The sequence below is a fragment of the Ischnura elegans genome, assembly GCF_921293095.1.
Source record: "Ischnura elegans chromosome 13 unlocalized genomic scaffold, ioIscEleg1.1 SUPER_13_unloc_4, whole genome shotgun sequence".
Classification (NCBI taxonomy): domain Eukaryota; kingdom Metazoa; phylum Arthropoda; class Insecta; order Odonata; family Coenagrionidae; genus Ischnura; species Ischnura elegans.
The window spans coordinates 8,715,748-8,740,109 of NW_025791660.1; the positions used below are offsets into that span (position 1 = coordinate 8,715,748).

General features: G+C 38.0%; 1 long non-coding RNA gene across 1 annotated transcript; it reads right to left on the reverse strand.

The window, feature by feature from the left end:
- Window positions 1-2,867: 2,867 nt before the first annotated feature.
- Window positions 2,868-3,990, reverse strand: LOC124173347. Its single transcript, XR_006868515.1, has 2 exons — window positions 3,807-3,990; window positions 2,868-2,952 (listed from the first exon to the last, which is right to left on the reverse strand). It is a non-coding gene; the product is annotated as an uncharacterized LOC124173347 (long non-coding RNA).
- Between the last annotated feature and the right edge of the window lie 20,372 nt (window positions 3,991-24,362).

The following is a 24,362-nucleotide window of genomic DNA, read 5'->3' on the forward strand; positions in this document are numbered from 1 at the left end:
TCGTGGCAGTGAGACCGTCCATTGAGCATTCCTCATCGCGCTCTGCGCGGAAACATGCTGCTGCCATTGGAATATCGTCCAGAACAGTAATGCGAATTTTACACACTGACCTTACCTTACACCCCTACAAGATGATGGTCGTTCAAGAATTGAGTCCACAAGACTGAAACGTACGGATACTTGCAATGCAATTTTAACCTCTGTGCAACCCGACGCTATTCTGTGGTCTAGCGATGAAGCGCATTTTCACCTCTCCGGCACAGTTAATAAGCAAAATTTTCGGTACTGGGCGACTGAAAATCCTCATGAAGTTCACCAAAGACCTCTTCATAGCCCCAAAGTGACAGTTTGGAGCGCCATGTCCTCCATAGGCATTATCGGGCCTCACTTTTTTGAATCTCGAGGTTTAACTGTTACTGTTATCTCTAAGCGTTATTGTGAAATGCTGGAGAACTTTTTTCAACCTGAAATGGAAGAGTATGGTCAGCAATATGACACATAAGCCTTTTGGTTTCAACAGGACAGTGCCACGGCTCATACCGCCCTTCGTTCACGCCAAGTCCTGCAAAGACAATTTCCCGGCCGCCTGATCTCATTACGAGGCGAAGTTCCGTGGCCCCCCTCGCTCCCCGGATTTGAGTCCATGCGATTTTTTTCTTTGGGGATATCTCAAAGCTGAGATTTACAAAGTCCGACGAAGGACCTTGGAAGCTCTTAAGGAGGCAATAACAGATGTCATCGTTGGAATATCAGAAGATATGCTGAGAAGAGTTTTCGAAAACTTTTTTGAACGACTCAATATGTGCATCGCTCGCCAAGGTCGTCACCTGGATTAACAAATTTTCAAATTCAAATAAAAATAAAATGGCATTGAATGTAGTTTTGGGAAATATAAACGTTTTAAAACTATATTTGTTAGTTTATTCACAATTCACCCGTCAAATCAGGGAGTCCATTCTGCCCCACCCTGTATAATATCATATGTAATTACATTTAAATGATGTTTACAGTAAATCCCTACCTCGGGAAACATAATTGTTTCGACTGTACCAACGCCTTCGCCGAAAAATCTTCTTTGAAGAGAAACAGCTTGCTTCCAAATGCATTCGAAACCTCGAGAATATCTTTAAAAGTCTTATATTCAGTAAAACATCTTTTACACATCAGTGGTACTTATAACATAGAAGTCATAGGATATTTACATCCTTCACGGGGCTTCTATTTTTTCAGCATCGCTGCATTAAACGATGATGAAATAAAAAAGTTATGTTCTTACACATGCGCAAGATTAGGACAAAACTAGATTGTGCTTCTGTTAAATTATATAGAGATTGTTTTGATAAGACCTATCTGCAAACTATAATTTCATGGCAATTTATGCACTTAATGGGGCAAATTGTGACCTTTTAAGAAACAGTGAACTAGGATTTGCTGCTTTAAAGTACCTGGGGAAATTGTTTTGAGAGGAAAAATATAATAACCATATCTTACCTGATAACACAGAAATGTAGCATATAATGCATTCAGTTGGGAAAATAATAGTTTTTCTTATTGACCCAGTTGTTGCGAATGCATTTAAACATATGGACAGAGTCAAGCCTTTAGGATAATGGTCAAGAATGATGAGAAGGATGTGGATAAACTATACTCAGCCTTGGTGGATTGGTGAAGAGAGATACTGCCTTCCTGTTGATGGATTTGTTTTCACTTATAATACAAACCTCATCCAGACCAATTTTTTGGAGACCAATGATGACTTTCTTCAGAATATCTTTTAGAACACAGGCTGACAGAGTACTCACTGGCAAAACATGGACAATATCTTTAAATGAATATAGTAAGTTCTCTACCGCGAATACATGAGCACTAGATGCTAAAATGCTGGAGTTATACGCAGGTTCTACCATACATCTGCCCTTGTAGTCAAGAAAGGGTTTCAAATGAACTTCATCCATCATCTACATCTACATAATACCCTGCGAGCCACCTATAGGGTGTTTGGCAGGGTCATAAGGGTGATATAACGCTCGTGGCTCTGTGATGAGATACTCGGTGCTTCACGTAAGATAGAAACCCATGCTCATTTTGCTCATTAATTGGACCAATTTTAAAAGAGGAGCAGAGCCGTTTGATAGCAACTGGATGAGGGAAAACCAAATGACCAGAATTGCGAGCAAATTTTTGAACTTCAGGAGATATTAAAAAAACATTGCAGCAAATACAAATATGTCACAGATGAACCTTACTTACCTTCTTTTCTTGAACCTACTTTCCTTTTTTCTGGAACAAGAGACATTTGTGATTTGATAAAGTTATTCAAAGATTGATTAGCAGAGTCTTTAATATTTCATTCATCCAGTAGAGCTACAATATCGCTATAAATATTTATATTATTTGTGGAGTTTTTAAATTCTATCCAACACATCATAGGTACTTTTTATACATGAAATAGGCTTGAAAAAGTGGAGTGAATTTGCCTATTGCTTTTAATTCCCTTTTTCAGTGGTATCCTTTGATATTATTATGAATGTATACTATTAATGAGTAAGTAATAAGAGGTGGTGCACACTCTTCCAAATGCTTTAATATTATAGCACACGGCTTCACGACCACATCCCAAAATGCTGAATGCTTATTCATCTTCACCAGAGAATTTACGTTTCTGAAGGAGTCTAGCTTTTTCTAAGCCCTATATGCTTCCTGAGATTTCAAACTCTCAGCTAAAGCAGCTTCCACAGTAGCACTTTCAAGACGCTGTTCCCTCATTGATGGCGCATCCCTGGTCTGCTCTGAAGTGGTAAGGTACCTAGGGCAATCAGGGAAGATCCTTGGCATGGCACCATCCCTCAGTTTTGGGCTGTTCAAGAGTACAGCCAACAGTTTTCCTGACTTCCCATCGAAGTAGGAGTTTTAATGAAGCACATCTTCAAACAGAAAATGCCGGATACACACCTTAAAAATAGAAATAATTTTATTGGTAAACGGAAAATCAACTGTATTTCAAGTGAAGAATACCTTCGCCTTATAAGGGTACACAATGGTAGTTAGATTAACAATATTTGATCTAAAATGCAAACTTAGACATGGGCAAAGACATATTTATTTCTCTTGTAGGTAGCACATTTATTCATCCTGAGCGTTTCACATGTTTCCATTATTTATTAACTACTGAAGAATCATTCATTTAATACCCTCGAAGACTTTTAGATTTCGCTCTTCAAACAATCGTTCTCAGATTAACACGATTAGTTAGTACATATTACCTATGTAATAACTACTTAATGCAAAAAATCTTCTTTTCTAAAACAGTAATACTACCCCATGCATGCGTAAACATACAAATAATGTAAAATGCCATCGTAGGCATGGGTCATATTTATTACACAAGTAGGTATCTCATCTATTCATCCCGAGTGTTTCACATGTTTCCACAATTTACTAATAACAAAACTATTCATAATTCCCTCAAAAAGTCAAGTTTTTCTTAATAACAACACCTTAGAACACGAGAATAAGCGCCGTATTCTATTTAGCGTTGATATTCGAGAATATCAAAGACATCAATGTACTATAAAATAATTAAAACAATTAACAATTTAAGCGATAACGCAAATAATATTGAAATCAACCTGCAAATACACTCGAGAGTAGAATTGTTTCAAGAAACCATAACAATTCGTCTACCGGTCAATGTTTATATCAAAATTCTTTTTAATTCACTCTTAATGACTATCAACATTTAAATTATACTAACATTTCCCTGAATAATCACCCGTCCAAATAGAAAGAAAAAGATAGTAACTGACCTTGGAATATTTCGTCGGGTGGAAGTCCTTTCTTGGAATAGTAATTATCCATTTCCTCTTCGTCTCTTCGTCCTTAGGAAATTTGAAAACGCACACGTTCGTTACCTCCGTGTATTTTCCTCTGCACAGAGGCAGACAACATTAGTACACTATTTGTTGAACACTTATATTCAATACTGTTGCCCACAACACCATCGCAAAAGCTTTAAAACTCCAAATAACTTAGCGTTCAACAACCCAATTACCATTTTCACCGCAATGGCTTATAAATATAAACAACTGCAAGCATTGTCGGAAGGCGTGGTTGATAACCTACGGCTCGTGACGTCAGACAATTAAAAGGCATCAGCGCTCAGGCCTTGTCTCTCGGTGGTCGTGGCTGAGGACGCTTTGCACGCTTTGAATCATGGAAAAAGTGGGGCGAAGGATGCACTCATCCAAGAACCCTGTATAAGGACGATTGTCTTCGTGCGCTACGATCGTCATTTGTCCAAAATTTGTGTCGCAAGTTAATATGGTTCCTAATCCCAACGATGACAGCGCCGACCACCAACCAGAGGCTGCGTCACAGCCATTTTACCATTGTCGCTAATGGGAGGAACGTGAGAGTCTCTTGCAAAATCACTGATTATTCAGGAAGCAATGGGTTTAAGAAGCTGTTGTGTGCCAGGATGCTCTACTGGGTATTCATCTTCGAAGAGAAAGAATAAACCTCTGGGTGTGAAGAACGGGAGTTTGTTTAAAGCCAAAGTAAGTGTACGTGGGTCATTGTCCGCCATTGCGGTCGCTAGGCAATCATAAGTTATAATGATCTTAAGTTTGGGCGGGAATTCCCTGTATTTTATTTAACTATATAATTACCGAAATATTTCACTTTTAACTTCTTTTTCAGTCCGAATCCCAGCTTGAAAAATGGAGGAGGGCTATTCCTCGGAAGGATAAGGTTTTGGCGATTACAGATCGTGTGTGTGAGCTGCACTTCAGCCCAAACGACATAATTCGATGGTACGAAACACGATTGCCTGATGGGACCATCCATAAAATAGAAAGAGGAATTCCGCTCATTAAAGAGGGGGCTGTCCCATCGATTTTCCCAAATTTGCCCAAGTACCTGTCGAAGGAGAGCAGGACGAGGAAGCCACCCGCGGAAAGGAAGTTAGGGCATGAGGGCATTGGAGGGCAGAATTTGGAAGAGGAACCAAATACATCAGTGGATGTGCGGCATGCCGAGGTAACATATCCAGCAAATATTACAGAGGAGGCGGATTGCGGAAACTTCCTGCACTTGTTAGCGGACGTAGTATTAAGTACTGCTGCGGACGAGTTGGGGTGCAAATCAGCCCATTTGTATAGCGTGAGTGCCTTGGTTGAAGCTCTACCGACGCTTAAGCTGCCAGATTCGAGCTGGACATCTGCTCGAGTGGGGGTCAGTGTTGTTTTCCTTCATGTGGGAGTGGATTTCCTCACTGAAATAACCCTCGTTATTGCGGAGGATCTTAGTTACAAGGTATTTTTTATCTGTTTTTTGTGTTCCGTTCTTAAGTTTATTGTAATGTACGAACATGAACTGATCATATGCCTTGATTATTCCGTATTGTTATCATTTTTTGTCGTATTGTAGGTTATACTAAAGAGTCAGGAGGTCCAACTAAATGAGGTCCAGGAAGTAAAGAGTAATGCAGATGTAATGGAGGTCATTGGTGCCATTGACAACCTGCGTTTGTGTACAGGAGTGCGTGATGACCGAAGGTATTTTCGGTATTTTCTATAACTGTACCACTATTGTTAAGTTAAGGAATATTTTCATCTAGACGCCGATGACGCCGTGAGTGAAATATTATCATATATAATATGCTGGATTCAAAGTGCGACAACATTGACAGTAGGATCGCGGAGGATAAAAATAGTGTTGGTCAACTCCTGACAAAGGCTGGTGAAGTTTGTGTCAATGACATTAAGGTTGTGAGGCTGGGTAAAAATTCAAATGGTGATAAACCTAGGCCAGTGAAAGTGATTTTCAAATCAGTGAGGGAAGTTGCACAAATTTTGAAATTAAAGAGCAAGGTAACAGCAGGATCGAAGTTGTCTATTAACTCAGATAAGACTCCGGCGCAACGTAAAGTTTTGGATAAACTTAGATTGGAACTGGAAACTCGTAAGCCCAATGGTGAGGATGTCACTATCAGGTATGTCTTTGGGAACCCAAAAATCGTTCCGGTCTTGTCAAAAAACTATTGAAACCAAAAGTGCACACATATATGATGTATTATCAAAATTGCCGGGGATTACGTAGTAAACTTGATGATTTTCGCTGCAGTGTTCCTTTGTTTAACAGTTATGATATTCTTGTTTTAACTGAGACGTGGTTAGTGGATAGTATATCTGACAAGGAGCTGGGTTTGCAAGATTATGTGATATTTCGCTGTGATAGGTCTGTGAGTGCAACGGGTAAAGAAAGAGGTGGTGGTGTGCTCCTTGCGGTTAAGAATACCTCTTGTGTCAAACAAAAATTTTACCTGTGAACAACTTGGAGATTGTTATTTTGAGTGTTAGTTTTGGCTTTAGTCAAGTGATTTTGTGCAATGCCTATATTCCCCCTGGCTCTACGTTGGATACATGTAGACAATATTGTGAAACGGTGGAGAATGTAGTGTACATGTATCCTAATTGTAATTTTTTTATTTATTGGTGATTTTAATTTGCCCGACTACATATCCATGGTAAACAGTGCTGAATCTTCTAAGGTACATAACATAAGTGCATGTGAGTTAGTCTATGATACTTTCTTATCTTTAAATTTAAGACAAATTAACCTCGTGTGCAACAAGAATAATAGACTGCTTGACTTATGTTTTCGCTCATTTGATAAAATCACTGAGCATAAATGTGAGGACCATTTGGTTAAACCGGATTTACACCACCCGCCTTTACTAACTACATTCATCCAATCCTCCAATGAACAGGTGGAATTAACTCATCAAGTGCTTAATTTTAAGAAGTGTGATTTTAAGGGGTTATCTGATTTATCTGAGGGACAGATTTTTTCTGTTGCTGATAGCAAGAATGATGTCAATAATCTACAAGAAAATTTGGATAGATTCTCACTTTGGTGTCAACAAAATGGTTTGTGCATCAATGTTTCTAAGTGCAATTGTATTTCATTTAGCAAATCGATGTCACCTAATATCAATTATTATACTCTTGATAATATGGTATTAACTAATGTAGAAAAAGTTAAAGACCTTGGAGTCTTATTTGATAACAGGCTTAGTTTTAACTTTCAACTTGACTATGTTGTAAAGAAATCAAAAGCCTTGGATTTGTGATTAGGAATTCAAGGAATTTTCCCATTGACATTATAGGGCATTTGTACAGTACTTTAATACGTCCGATAATTGAATATGCTTCTATTGTGTGGTGGCCACACAAGAGTTCACTACTCAAGCGTATTGAGACAATTCAACATAAATTACTTAGGTATGTTAATTTCAAAATCAAGGGATTCTCTCTTGACGTTAATTATGGGGTAATACTTTCTATGCTTCAATTAGACACTTTATACCATTGAAGAGTTGAGGCGGATTTAATATTTTTGTATAAACTTCAAAATAATAGAACTGTTTCTCCAGATCTTCTTGGTGCTGTAAATCTAAGAGTCTCATCTCATAATACAAGGACTAACCTAGTCTTTTCGAACAACTACCACAGGACTTCTTATGGTCATGGTGCCCCAATTGAAAGAATATCGAGGAATTTTAATCTCTTTGGAAGTTCACTGGATGTATTTAAATCTTCAATTACCCAAATGAGGAATTTAAAGATTGTTTTCTATAAAGAATGTGACATCTGTCAATGTTTTTTTTTGTTTCTATGCATTTTATTGTGATATACATATTGTATTTTATATTGAGAATGTTTAGATAATTGTATTTTATAATGTGCTTATGTGCTGTTTTACTGTGTCTTATAACATCTGTTGATGCTATGGTACTGATTTGTTTACTATTTTCATAATGTGTTTATATGGTAATATGGGCATTTTGCCTGTTAAAGCAAATAAATTAAATTAAATGAAATTAAATCTATAATTTCCGAATTCATATTGGAGGCCGTGTGTAATTAATATTTTTTTGTGAGTTTAATCGTATGTTTCACGCTGTTTATATTGAGGCAGATAGAAGTTAATGTCTAAGCATTTATTTGTCGTTGGTATTAAGTCTTGGAAATTAAATGAATTGGTGAGATTTCAAAATTATTTTCTAAAAATTCGTACTTAGTTATAGTTCCGATAATTACCAATAGTGAATTTCATTTCATATTTACATTACTCTATTTTCGGATTTGTCTCATCATTTCGTTTGTTTTATCATGTGTGTTTCACGCTATGATTGCAACATGTGCAATTTTAACTAAAAGTCACTCTGCTTTCGAGTGTTAAGTAACCGGTAACAGCTCTCAGTAACTTTCCTTTCCAATTTTTTTTTCAATTAATATCTTTCTGTCCATGCTCTCACTTCATTACTATTATGATATTTAAGTAAGTATGCCAATTATTGTGGAAATATGCTCCTTCATTGACTTCCATTGTGTTACTTACTTGTTTTTGCTTGCTTCTGTTACACTAGGTGCCAAATATCTTTGAAATTGTATTCGTGAATATAATAAATGTTAAAACTTGGGTACTTTCCACTTAATTTCCTTTTTATTGTAATACAATTTCGAAATAAAAAGAAACGTGGATATTACCACAGTTTTACCATTTATTATGAGATGCAGTTCCACTACCCCTCGCCAGCTACGGTTGAACCGATGTGTCATAACGAGGCTGCTACATCTGCTAGGAAGTTGGCAATGATGCACATTTCCACCAAAATGTCATTAGCTACCATCTCCTATCCTACTCTTAATTATATTTTGTTTATCTACAGTACTTAATCGCTTCACGCAACTCCAATTGTAACGAGTACAATTAATTTCATTTTCTTATCCACTCCAACTCTAACATGGCCATTCCGATTTCATCTGTTTCATTGAATTTCACTTACACTGTGATCCTTTTCACTTGGCAGTATCGCATTAATTCTAGTCAGCAGTGCAGCGATGGGGGGTTGGGGGACAGAGAGCTCTGAAATTTTTAAGTTTTATCCATTTTACTTGATTGATATTGCCCGATTAATAGAATAGTGTAAGGATTAATAAAATACCCCTCAGAAAGCCATGAAGCACACCATTTTGAACCGTTTATCTTAAAATTCTGCAGTTTATCAATATCAAACCTACCGCTATCATGGTGGGTATTCCATAACCTCACACACCCTGGTATTAGTCGCACCTAAACCCCCCCCAGCCTTAATTCCTAGCTGTGCCCCTGATTACAGTGGTGTGGTTGTTATATTTTTACCATTAAATGAGAGAAGGAGTTTCAAAATAATACAATGTTGTACTCATTTCTTTTTCTAATCTACTTCCTACCTCATTGCCAAAGTTCCCCCTTTCCTTCCTATTGCTTTTGACATGTCACTACCTCATTATTGCCGCCAAAGGGCAGTCGTACAGTTTGCGTAAGTATCTGCATGTTGTCTTACTTTCATTAATTCTTACTTTTTTATAGAGAAATGCTATGTATTATTTTTTCATGAGTAATATGTTGCACAGCATCAGCATCTTATTTAAGACCCTTAGCTTTTACATTTTTATAATTATGACCCACTCTTTCATTTTTGTAGGGCATATCCAACGTGTGCCGGATATGTTCCTGTGAAGGAAAATAGGGCAAGAGGCAGGGGACCTAGCAGTCTCTGCTTACAGTGCAATTTGGCCAGGAAGCAAATGTGTGACAGAAAAAGACGGCAGCAGGTGTTTCTTGCCAAAAAGAAATACCTAAAAGTTGCCTTGACAAAATGTCGAGTTAAGGCTGCACGCCTGTCTACTAAGGTATAGTATGGTTTACTGTTGGTTCAGCATGGTGCATTTCATCACTTTACTTACTAACTGATGAATTTCTAGGTCTCCGACTTAAAAAAGCACATGGAGGAGTTGAGAGTACAGACCAGTGCTAAATCTGCCGACATCTTGGAGACTGAAGTAGCTAGTCTACCTGTGGCTCAGCAAGAGGCTATCAGAGCCTGTTTTGATTCCTCAAAACGAGTGAATTCGAAAGGTAGACGATATACTAATAACTGGGTGTATGAATGCATACTGTTAAGGATCAAGAGCCCAAAAGCTTATGAGCACCTCAGGTCTCATGGGATATTAGCATTACCAAGTGCACAGACCCTTCGTCGTTACTTGGAGAAAATTAAAGGGGCCTATGGGTTCCAGGAGGCAACCTTCACCTGTTTGAAGGAAAAGGTGAAACTTCTTCCGTCTGTGGAGAAGAGAGGTATGACAATGATGTTTAAATGAAGATTCATTTTTCTGTCCATCTACTTAAAAATACTATTTATTTACTATATTTGTTTCCCTAGGGGCTCTCCTAATCGATGAAATGAAGCTCGCCCAATGTGTTGCTTTCGACCGGAGGGAGCTTAAAGTAGTTGGTTTCACCGATCTAGGAGACCATACCCCAAGGCACCAGAGAAATCAGCGTGGAGATCATGCCCTGGTAATGATGTACCAGCCATTTAGAGGTAGATGGGTGCAGGCTCCCTCTTGCTTTTTGAGCAAGGGCTGTGCCTCAAGCACCTTTCTCCATCACCTAATACTGGAGTGCATCATTCTTCTGGAGAAGGCTGATCTCCATGTTGATTTGGTGGTGACAGATGGTGTCCAGTGGAATCGGACGATGTGGAGGCACTTTGGTATAGATGCCGAAAATGCCAGCTGCATTCATCCAGTGAATGCATTGAGGAGACTGTGGTTCTCGTCCGACTTCCCACATTTGATAAAGAATGTGAGGAACTTTTTTGTGAAAAATGAAGAGACTTGGGTAGGTATTTGTATACTTATGATTAGAAATTTTCAAAATATGGAAATTATATACTTACAAGGGGAGTGTCACAAAAGTGGGTCTCAGATTTCAATCAAACTTTGTGGTGTTGTAGTCCATCGGGAGCTGTCCACGAATCACCCCCCTTATGGGGTTATATAGCCAATAGTTTAAACAAAAAACGCAGTTAAACATTTGCAGGTGAAATGTATTCCTTTGAGATCGCGCCTCCATCATCGCCTGGCGTAGTCTAGTTGCTACGGTACCGGACTACTACGCCGGAGGTCCTAGGATCGAATCTCCGTAGCGGCTATTTTTTCAGTTGTTATTTTTTATTTTTCTTTAACAAAAGTCTGCAATTGAACATTATTTTATCGATTTTCCCCGTAAATTTTATTTTCATGTAAGGAATTTTTTTAATCCACATGCTTTATACCTAAAGTCATGTTATTTCCGTGTCGCAACACAAAGCATTTTTTAAGATACACATTCACTTGGTTTCCTTTTATGTTGAAATATCATATTAAGGACTCATATTTTAAAATTGTCAAGTTTATTTCAAGAATCCGATTGCTTTCATTAGCTGAAATTTCAGCACAGCGGGGTAGGAAAGTAATAATTTAGCCGGGAAGCTAGGCGCATGTGATATCCATAAGAATCGATCATTCTCTTGCTGTGATAGTAAAAGCAAAATTAACCAACGCTATAGTATTCGGGAGCCCCTAGTCACAGATGGCTTGCATGCAGTTGAGTGACCGCTCGCTGAAAAGATGGTTTACCGACCCCATCTCCGAAGGAACCCTTACCTCCCCGGCTCGCCCTCTCCGGAACACAACGGTTCTTTTCCAAAAAAATGTATGACCCTTTTTGCATTTGGAGCGCGGGGGATGGAAGGAAACGAGAGTTAGTTCTCTGCTGTCTTTTGAATCGTGCGCAAGTTTTGAGTTTTGAGTGAAGCTATAACATTATAGGTGTTTGCTGGTGTTCGTGTATTGGAGTCGTGCATCCGTCAGGAGTGATATATATTTACGTTTCCTCTAGTAAGTATATTTTGATAAAAATGATATTATTTAAATTTAAAGTATCTTTCGTTCATTATAGTTTATATAGGTTAAAAATATTTTTGCAAACTTTCAGAGAGAGTTTGGATTACTCCAATGGAACCTCTTCCGGGGATTTCTTCGGATAGGAGTAACACTCCTCCAATTGAAGATGCCGCGGAAAAGGCACGGTTATTCACGGCAGCCTTTTATCATTGTGCGGCTCTTTTGCGTGAAGGTGCGTTCATTACGGCGCCTACCGATGAAGAGCCCACCTCACGTGCCGTTGCAGTAGGCCAGGAGATGTTCTCTCGAATTACGGAGATGATGGACGAAATGGAATTCGAGTTGGGCGATGATTTGGTGGAGGAAAATGATCCGTGTTGCAGAGATTTGTATTTGGAGGTCTCCTCTACTAGTGATGACGATGGAAGTGTTGAGGGAAAGTCATCCTCGAGTGAAGTGAACATTGAACCTTCCCCAAAGAAAAGAATTAGGGTCCCCTTAGAAACCAAAGTGAAGGCGGTGTCAGCGGCTAAACTGAATCCATCGTGGTCCGTTAAATCACTTCGCTCCTGCGTGACCCATCGCTTGAAACGCCGAGAACATGAGCGCATTTGGGAAAGAGACATTAGTTCCGGTGGAACCAGAAGGGACAAAGCGGATATGATCGACAGATGGACCTACGACCGGTTCCGCGAGTGCAGGGCAAATGGCGATCATGTCACCACGAGAATGCTGCAGCAGTGGGCTGTGGCGGCAGCATTTCAATTTTTTGATGGAGATTTTAAATTCAGCGCGTCATTGGCATGGACCAACCGTTTTAAAAGGAAACATAGGATTCGTCAGAGGAAGGTCACAAGATACGTGAGCAGGAGAGAAAAGGCCTCCACAGAGGATATTATAAAGGCCGCTCTTCTCTTCCAGGAGCAATGTCGAAAAGCAATACCGCTGTTTAACCCTTCCCTTGTTATAAATACCGATCAGACGGGGTGTGAGTACCGCGCACAAATTAGACGGACCCTATCACATCAGGGAGAAAAATCGACTGAAGTTTGTGTGAGTCAATTAAATAAAATGACTCACTCATACACCGCACAGTATAGTTTGACGCTCTCTGGCGAACTGCTTCCTAAAGTTTTTATATGCCTACAGGAGGTATCGGGGAAGTTTGGCCCGAGAGTGAAACTCGAGGTGGAAGAAGCGATGGAACAATATGAAAATGTTTATGTTACATGTACAAAATCAGGGAAACTTTATACAAGTTCCTTCGAGCTTTACTTGGACAATTTTTTGAAGTCATACTTCAAGGAAGACAAATTTCTTCTTTTTATCGATTCCTGGTCGGGACAGACTAATCAGTCACTGTACGATGAACGGTTTGTGGATGGTAAAAATGAACCCACGTGCACAGTGAAAGTAATCCCGCGGAAATGTACCCCTATTTGCCAACCTTGTGATGTGTACTTTTATAGGCAAGTGAAAATATTTATTTCTCGCATTCAGAATGCTACCACTCTCCTAAAAGAAAAACGCGATTTAACCAGTCGTAGAGACATGATTAAAATACATGCGCTCATTCATGCACAATTGTTAGCACCAGCATTTCGCCCCATGATTCTGTATGCATGGTATGCATCTGGACTGTCCACTGAACGCCACGTTTTTTTAAATGTAAAACAAATTGTTTTTCCTGAAGACATTTTAAAATCAAAATGCAACTGTGGAGAAGCTTGCTTCGCTCGATGTTCGTGGTGCTATAATGTGTTTTGTTTTAAATGTTATTTTGATGAGTACCATCCAAAAAATTGTACGAAATAAATTTGTCAATAAATAACAGTGACGATTCGTTGGGTTTCACACCGGGTAATGTCCCCCATATCTCCTTCCGATGTTTCGATGTGCGACACGACCATCGTCCTCAGAGATTCGGTAATCGGAACGTCGGAAGGAGACATGGTGGACTTTACCAGTGTGAGATTCGAGAAATCTCCGCTGCCATTTTCCTCCGGCAAAAAAAACCATTCATGGCTTTAATGGCAATTTATATTGAAAAGGTTATTAAACTAATGCGCAAAAACGCTTCTATCATTGAAAATACACTTCCTATTTCCCAAAGTTGCGGTTAAAAAGCGACGAGGTGATAGTAGGAAAAATGCATGCAGACGGATTTAACATACAACAATAGACATTTTTAAAAAGAACCGTTGTGTTCCGGAGAGGGCGAGCCGGGGAGGTAAGGGTTCCTTCGGAGATGGGGTCGGTAAACCATCTTTTCAGCGAGCGGTCACTCAACTGCATGCAAGCCATCTGTGACTAGGGGCTCCCGAATATTATACCGTTGGTTAATTTTGCTTTTACTATCACGGCAAGAGAATGATCGATTCTTATGGATATCACATGCGCCTAGCTTCCCGGCTAAATTATTACTTTCCTACCCCGCTGTGCTGAAATTTAAGCTAATGAAAGCAATCGGATTCTTGAAATAAACTTGACAATTTTAAAATATGAGTCCTTAATATGATATTTCAACATAAAAGGGAACCAAGTGAATGTGTATCTTAAAAAATGCTTTGTGTTGCGACACGGAAATAACATGACTTTAGGTATAAAGCATGTGGATTAAAAAAATTCCTTGCATGAAAATAAAATTTACGGGGAAAATCGATAAAATAATGTTCAATTGCAGACTTTTGTTAAAGAAAAATAAAAAATAACAACTGAAAAAAATAGCCGCTACGGAGATTCGATCCTAGGACCTCCGGCGTAGTAGTCCGGTACCGTAGCAACTAGACTACGCCAGGCGATGATGGTGGCGCGATCTCAAAGGAATACATTTCACCTGCAAATGTTTAACTGCGTTTTTTGTTTAAACTATTGGCTATATAACCCCATAAGGGGGGTGATTCGTGGACAGCTCCCGATGGACTGCAACACCACAAAGTTTGATTGAAATCTGAGACCCACTTTTGTGACACTCCCCTTGTTAGTAATTTTTCATTGCATCTTAACTTTGATGCAATTTTTTCTGTGCTATTGTATTGATGTCTCTTAATTTTCAATTTTTTCCTTATTTATGTAACTTTCTGCAGACGCCTGATGGCATCGTCAAACTTAAGCACTGGGAGGCGATTTTGAAACTGGGTAATCCATGTGGATTCCAATTGAAGGCATGCCCTGATTTGACCATGGACCACATACACCCGAAACCATACCAGAAGATGAATGTTCGTAGAGCCTTTCAGGTATAGTGGTTCTTCTTGTGCTGTATACACTGTGAAATACGTCTATCGAACCGTAGGTAATGTAATCTCTCTCATCTTAGTTCTTCGGTGGTAAGGTTGCAGCGGCAATGCAGGTCTACAAAGGTCGGCATGATGGTTTGGAGGACTGTGACGCTTCAATAAAAATAATTCAGCGTTTACAGGTCCTTATTCAGTCTCTCAACTCACGGACTCAATTGGGTGCACTGAGGAAGGGATCAGAAAATTGGAATGTGAGTCATAAGTTGTAATTGCTTGGAAGCTTAGATTTCAAAAGTAGGCACACCTGAAATCTTGTATGTAGAATGTGTATTCCTTTCTGAATAATTTCCTTATGTCACCCCTGGGAATTCTATTTTCCTGTTAAATATGTAATTGGTCTTCCTTAATTTGCAGCAAGGTATGGAGAGTAATAGTAATTTTTTCCTTATCTGTTCCTTAGGCTCTTCTAAATTTCCTTACTTACATCGAGGAATGGGAAAAGGCTGCCCTAGAAAATGGGTACTATTTTCTATCGGGGAACTTTACCCTAGGCCTTAAAGTGAGCATTCGTTCGGCTTTATAGCTTTACAGCTTTCTGGAGGCAGAATGTGGTTTTCAGTACCTTATGACTGCCAGATTAAATCAGGATGCTTTGGAAGTATGTGGATCGCATTTGGTTATTTGTATGAATATTCTATTGCAGTTATCCTTAGGAGTGATATCAAGTTGTTTATGAATTGATATGGACAATTCCAATTTATTCTTTGCAGAGATTCTTTGGAATGATGCGCTCTGCCTGTGGATCAAATGATCACCCAGACTCAGTGTTGTTTGCGCAGATGTTCAAGCTCATCAGCACATATTCACTGGTCAAGCCACCCAGGGGGAGCAGTGTATCTGGGGGGGATATGTTGAAGACCCTGGTGTCAACGGTTGCCATAGATGATTCATGGGATCGTCAAGACAAGCTCAGTGGCATCATGGACAATATAGTTGATAAGGGGAGCTTGGCAGAAAATATGCCTGTAATAATGGAGGATGACCATAATTACCATGTGCTCCATTCATCAGACTATGTCCTGGGGTACTTCTCTGCGTATGTAGCAAGGAAATGTCGACGTTTTACAAAATGTGAAGATTGTCGAAAGAGTGTGCACCATGAAGGTGCTCCTGATGGTGAGGGTTGTAATGCCTTCCTCCATTATGTTAACAGGGGACACTTATCATATTCATCAAAGAGGCTGTATGATTTGTTAAGTGTTCTAGAAATGAAGACTGTCCAGGTGCTTTCCTCAAGCCCACTAAGTGTGGACACACTTTTCGATATCTTGGCAGCCGTGGATTATATTAATGCATTACCGCTAGTAGGTTGTCCACAGCATTGCCATTCTTTCACTGGAGCCATAGTGCGGTTCTTTGCTTTAACTAGAATGCACTTTGCATGTAAAGCAGCTAACAAGGCCGATAATCCCTGGCGAAAAATCTGTGTAACAAATATGTGTAAAAATATGGTACATTATGTAAAATTACACATTTACTACACTTTTATACTCACAAAGTTACACAAATCGTACAGTCTGTACATCCTGTACATCATTGATACCACAGCCGTACTCAATGTGATGCATCAGATGTTACACAGATTGTACCACTAAGTTACCAATCTATTCATGCACCAGAAGTGTACTCAATTTATACACATCAATCACTATTTTTGGGGACACAAATGTCATCATAATTTTACCACTGTGTCGCGATACCATTATATTATGTAATTATTATTTTTTAATATAAAGGATTAAATATCGTATTTTGAAACTTGCGCCAAAGGCCAAAGCGACCGGCGGCCATCTTGCATACCATGTCCCAACAGCCGTCGCACTGAAACATTCGCAGATACTGTATTTTGTGACTTTGCGAATTAAGCTATGCTGTAGAATCTTATTTTCAAGCAAATTTACGTTGAAGTACGCAATGGAAGAAGTAAATAATCCGTGTTTCGCAATGAAGACTGGCAAAAAGGAATTGGTAGAATACTATTTCAGGGACTTTTTAAATCGACGCCGGATTAAGTTCCTGTCTGTTTCTGTGTACTGAATTACCAGGTAAAGTGGATCCTAGCGGCACGAAGAGAGATATAAGAATATATCCTTGTCAGCATCAACACATATCTGCTGAGCTGACCATGTCAATGTAAGTAAATGGAACATTTTTTCTATTCGTTAGTAAATCACCGAGGTTGTGCATGTAATCTTTCGTATGTACTAATACGATTAATGAACCACTAATTTCTGTCCAATAAGTATTTAAGATTATTAATTACTATGTTCACAGTTTAATTACAATTTAGCATGATCTTTGCTTTCGCGGCCATAGTAAAAATACAATCCATTCAGACCGATTAAGTGGAAATATCAGGGTTCTCGCAGAAGAATCCACTTTGTTAGCAGTTAGTTATGGCATTAAAGTATCAGTCTCAATCTCAATTAAATCGTATACGAAGAGTTTTTTCTTGAAAATGTATAACCATTGGAAATACGTCGAAGAATTATAATAATTAATAAGCTGTTCAAAACATAGCCATCAATTTAACTCTCTCCGATCATTATCATTTAGGTATTGATTTGTGCTTCAGTACATTTTTTACGAATGCCTAAATTGCAATGAAAGTCATAAAGAGTTATAATGTTATCAATTTTCACAATTTGCTGGCAATTTCAGCAGAAGTTGGAATTGGGGCAGAAATAATATCTTCGGAAAATAATATTTCAACTGGTTTTAATATATATTGGATGTCAGTTTGTGAATGCAGTGTACATAACAGGACATAACTGAATTGTCAATAAGACCTGAAGATGCTGGCAATAATGCTGGTGAAACTATTGTTATACAAAATGTCTCATGCGACAGATTCCTATAAAATATTATCATCATGAATATTTACAATTCTGTGAAAGACTTGACGCATCTACCTTTGAAAATGAAGATTACAATGTATATACTTTGTTAATTTCATTGCAGATTTCCGAGTTGGCCCTAATTGGAGGCAACACTTCTAAATAAATGATTTTAACGAACTATCCGGTATGTCATGAAAGACATCTTGGAAGCCAACTATAGCTGGATAGGCTACAAAAATAAAAGAGTATTTTCTGAGCTTGGCCTGAAAACAATAATTTTTGGTAAGTTTTATATTACATTTTTTCAACATTAGAGGAGAGATACTATCTGAGGCAATTCTAAATCAAAAGGATATTTCTTTGTGAAAACACCCCAAAAAACATCTATCCCTTTCTTCAGTAAGACTTATTTCTTATTAAGCTCTTCATCCCCACTACATAAGTTATTGTCTAACATATCTCTTCCTTATTTTCCATATAAATTGATCCTTCAAAAATTTTATAAATTACTATGATGATTAATTGGACTACATGTTGTTGATATCATTGTCATAGAGAATACCCCTTCTTTTACAGATGCAGTTCGACTTTATCACCTAACTGCTTCATCTAAGGAATTAGAAAATTACACAAAGCATTCGCTTAGACATGACAAATTTAGGGATGCCTAGAAGAAAGGCCATCATATTGATCATCCTAATCAGTAGTGCAGTTCTCACTTCTTTGTAGCATTAGTGTGTAATTAATTTTCCCATATTATGTCAATTGTTGTTTTAACTTTTAAGTTATATTGAATAACAATATTAAATTTCCTAAATTTGATATCTTTGTGGAAGTATTCTGAAGCTGTTTATTAGTGTGGCTTCTTTTAAAATTCTGTTAGAAAATAAATAGAGTTGTGATAACATAAATGCATAAAATTACTAGAATTTATTTTTCTGTTAATAACCAAATGAGTTTGATTAATGGTTGCACAAAAGTCCGCAGAGGTGATGACCATGTTGTCAAAGCTGGCCAGCGATTTCATTGGAAGACATAACACTGGCTTGGGGAAGAAGAAAATCTCAGGAGCCTGGCTTCGTAAGTTACTTCAAATTTTATTTTACCTATTGGCTTAATATAAGTTGGCTGGAATCAACATGGTATGAGGTAAAATAAATAAGAGCAGTAACTTAAGGGGTTGTCATTTATGAAAATGTTGTGAAAAATAAGGTTCTCTCAACCACTGTTTCATTTCATTAAAAAAAAAAAGAAAGATTGTTTTGACAGAAAGTGTAATGTTATGCATTAAACCAAATTTTTGTCCATTTTATCAAGTTATAAAATTTTGCTTGACAAATGACCTTAATTTTACTTTTTCATTTAACAGGAACTATCAAGATCATCAAGAGGGAGTAGAGGAGGCAACAATTGATGATTTATAGTTCTTCTTCAAACAGCAATAAAGATTGATTTTTAAACATTCCTGCATTTATGTTTTTAATTTTAATCCCAATTGCATGGTACCCTTGTAACCATTATTGTACACCTGTGTACTAAATGGTACTATAGTGTACATCATGTACACATCATGTACCACTGCAGACTCTGTACTCACTGTACACAATTCAGCGCCAATTGTTACACAAGTTACACACAAAACCTACACAGATTGGGCCACTTTACCACAAAGTTACACAGATTGTACACTGGAGTTATAACTATGTACACTATGGTTACACACAGCCTTCACAGAGTTTACCATTTTCCTACACTAATGGTACACTCAAAAGTTACCATTAGGTTACACAAATGTTACCATTCTTTTTCGCCAGGGATGTTAATCAGGAGAGGGCACGCCTCCACAGGAAGATGGCAAAGTTGCAATAATAACTTCATTTCTGCGAATTTCTTATTTATCTAACAAATAGTATGCTGTATAACAGTGTCATACGTTACAGTTACAAACTGCAGATATGGACTGCATTAGTGTGTAGTTCTTGTTCCTGCAAATTCAATGTTTTTGTACATAGTGCCTCTTGAATCCTGACTACAATTTCCCATGTGCTTCCTCCAAACTTGTGTCAGTGATTATGTACTTTGCAAACTGCAGATATGGACTGCATTAGTGTGTAGTTCTTGTTCCTGCAAATTCAATGATTTGTGGTGTAGTGCCTCCTGCATCCTCACTGCCACTTATCATGTGCTCCCTCAAACTTTTCATAGTGCTGATGTTCTTTGTAAACTGCAGATATGGACTGCATTAGTGTGTAGTTCTTGTTCCTGCAAATTCAATGTTTTTGTACATAGTGCCTCTTGAATCCTGACTACAATTTCCCATGTGCTTCCTCCAAACTTATGTCAGTGATTATGTACTTTGCAAACTGCAGATATGGACTGCATTAGTGTGTAGTTCTTGTACCTGCAAATTCAATGCTTTGTGGTTAGTGCCTCCTGCATCCTCACTACCACTTATCATGTGCTCCCTCAAACTTTTCATAGTGCTGATGTTCTTTGTAAACTGCAGATATGGACTGCATTAGTGTGTAGTTCTTGTTCCTGCAAATTCAATGTTTTTGTACATAGTGCCTCTTGAATCCTGACCACAATTTCCCATGTGCTTCCTCCAAAGTTATGGCAGTGATTATGTACTTTGCAAACTGCAGATATGGACTGCATTAGTGTGTAGTTCTTGTTCCTGCAAATTCAGTGCTGTGTGATGTAGCGTCTCTTGCATCCTGACTACCATTTCCCATGTGATTCATCCAAACTTATGACAGTATTATGTACTTTGTGAACTGAAGATGCTTTGTGATGTAGTACAATCTGTGGCAAGTGAGTATCGTACTCTTTTACCACCAGTGTTAGTTTTGATGTTATATTCTTGATAATTATTCCATGGTCATCTTGTTAATATGTTTGTGATATTTTCACAGATTGAATTCATCCATCAGTGGTATTGATGTTGATGTTGGTGATGAATTAATGGATATTGTCTTGGGGTGTTATCATTCTCTTTGAGTTGCTTCCTGGTTTGAGAAGACGTGTACAGTATCACCCTGCTGTAGTTCTTTAAGAACGTATGCTGTACAATGTTTGGCAAGTGAGTATCGTACTCTTTTACCACCAGTGTTAGTTTTGATGCTATATTCTTGATAATTATTCCATGGTCATCTTGTTAATGTGTTTGTGATATTTTCACAGATTGAATTCATCCATCAGTGGTATTGATGTTGATGTTGGTGATGAATTAATGGATATTGTCTTGGAGTGTTATCATTCTCTTTGAGTTGCTTCCTGGTTTGAGAAGACGTGTACAGTATCACCCTGCTTTAGTTGTTTAAGAACGTATACTGTACAATGTGTGGCAAGTGAGTATCGTACTCTTTTACCACCAGTGTTAGTTTTGATGTTATATTCTTGATAATTATTCCATGGTCATCTTGTTAATATGTTAGTGATATTTTCAGAGATTGAAGTCATGGCAAGTAAGTATCACATTCATTTACCTCCAGTGTTGGTTTTCAATTATATATACTTGTTACTTTTTTGGTAGTCATGTTCGTAATACATTTGTGATTTTTTCAGACAATGAAGCGCTACATCAGTGGTGTTGATGGTGATCTTGATGATGGTGGAGTTGTGATGGTCTTGTAGTCGCAATGTTCCCCTGGTTTCGCCCTTCTGGTTGGACATCTATGATTGTTCATGTTGCTGATGCTAGTTTAAGATCTTAAAATATACATAGCATTTATACATAGCAATATGCATAGCCCGTATCTATTGCTCCTGTGCGACCATTGATGTTATATTTTCCAGATTTATGCAATTGTCATACTGTTATTATGTTTGTTATATTTTCAGAGTTTGAAGACTATCATCTGTGTTATTGATGTTGATCTTGATGATGTTTTAGTTGTGACGGTCTTGGAGTCTCATTAGTCCCCTGGTGTTGCCCTCTGGTTGGAGGACATCTTGAAGTATCATCTTGCTGATGCTGGTTTAAGACCTTATAATATACAATGCTGTGCAAGTGAGTATTCCATATTTATTCCTCCAGTGTCAGTTTTGATGTTAAATTCTTCATATTTATTCCATGGTCATATTGTAAATATGTTTTTTTATGTTTTCAGAGAATGAAAACTTATGTCAGTGGTATTGATGGTGATCTTGATGATGAATTAATGGTTATGGTCTTGTAGTTAATTGTTCCCCTGGTTTTGCTTCCTGTTTTGGGAGGGCCTTTATCATCATGTTGATGCTGGTTTAAGGGTCTGAATTTATGTTGTGCAAGTGAGTGGTCCATATGCATTCCTCCAGTGTGAATTATGTGTTGTGTTGTCCATATTTTTTGCATTGTCTTTTTGTTAATTTTTTTGTCATATTTTCAGAGAATGAAGACTTACATCAATGGTATTGATGGTGATCTTGATGATGATTGAATTGTGCTGGTTTTGGAGTGTAACACATGACGTATCAAGTTGCTGGTGCTCCCTAATGGTTTTGCAGGGAGACAGGAGGACGGTTATGTCCGCGGTTTGAATGCCGATGTTTGTCTGAAAGTATGTTGGTTATGTGGAAAAAAATCTCACTGCTGTCCTCCGCGTTGACCCGTGTTCAGGAGATGTTGGGATTTACAAATCTTGCACTCCTTATTATCTCATCTCTTTCTTCTAACCCAGTAAACTCTATTGGCTATCCTCATGTTCCATTACTGTCCCTAGCCAGTTTCCTGTCCTACTGTTTATGGATCATCAAGTTTCATGACCCTTACGTTCCATCAGCCTTATCAAGCTGTTTTCTAAGTCTTTGTCCATCTTTCACACCTCATTCCATGATTAGCAAGTCAGCTGTGGAGGAAGGATTGTTAAGGTAGAACTCTTTAAAGGATGTTAGAATGTATGTCATTAAGGAAAACAGAACGAATGGAAGCACATTCAGTTATGACATTATGAGAAAAGTTTTCTTTTTCCCACTTAATACTAAATTCGTTCATTTTGTGACAGTGCAGATCTTTGGGCAATATGCATGAAAAAAAATTTAAAGCAGATTATATTTCTGCACCTTGCATACATTAATCCTACATTGGAACTAATATATTTGCTTAAACGTAAATAGTGTGGTAAAGAAACGTTTCAAATCATCTCAATATATGTTGCAAGGCTGGTAGAATGATGTGCACCGAGGTTGTACATTTTCCATTTTACAAGTTATATCCCCTGTGTCATTTGAGAACAATTTGTAACATATTGAACCACTTGTCTTTCCTCCCTAAGTGTGTGCTAGAAGTGAAAAAAATATCTCGTCCACGTAAGGTTTTAGATTCATTTGCAAGAAAACTCCATGCAATTGAGTTGTGATTTGAAAGTGAGTTGATTACTCAAGGGCGTGAAATCTTAACATGAGAATATTTCTTGTACCTTGGCCTATATGGAAGAAAGCCGTGACAATTTTTCTACATAACAAATATAGTTACGAAAATTAACATAGGCATTCAGATCCTGAACATCACTATTGCGAGTGTTAAGCCCGTATGACACTTGCCAATTTATTGGCCAATCCATTGGATATTGGATTGTGTACCCACTGACACACGCCAATTTCTAGCCCAATCTCAGTTTCACAATATTGGGCACAATTTCTTGGCCAATCTACAATTTAGAACAGGTTCTCTTTTCTCGAGGCCAATCTCCAATCAGAACTCAGTCTTGTCGACTCCTAGTGGCCAAAACTAGAAGCTCTTTGCAAAACATTTCACCTCGGAATTTTAATATCATACATAAAAACTTTACAAGCATAGCAACCCATGAAATAGCTCAAATAATTAATGTGTACTTTGAGAGAATATAAATTCACAAACATCAACTGTCTAAAGTGGGTAATTCGGAAATAACATTTCGGATATTTAATGAATAAAAACGTCGTGTTTCTCCTCGATAGCGTCTATATTTTGTTTATTTTACAATTATTAAACTATTTTTCATGATTTGAGCGCTAAAGTTTCGGGTGAAAGTCCCAATTGATGACACAATCTCTGTTTATTCGATGAACATATTCCAGCCAAAACGAGCCGCTACGTTATCTTGGCTCACCTATGAGATCACCATATTGCCTATCTCTCATCATTCAAGGAACTCACCCGAATGAAATTTCGAGCAATTCGAGAATATCTTTGTAGCCCCTCGAAATAGTTATTAAATTTAAAATTATTATGCCACCTCCCATTCTGTAGCTCATTGGCAATTAACCTGCGTCTTGAGATGCTCTTTTGTCATTTTGTGTTATGTGGCGTTCTCTAGTGGGGTATTAGAACACTACAACGGCCAATATTGGTGTAAATATTGGTACGTGTCATACGATGCCTAAAGCCCAATATTTTAACCAATATTGCGCGCCGATATATTGGCCAATAAATTGGCAAGTGTCATACGGGCTTTAGTGTTTTGTGCAAGTGAGTTGACCAT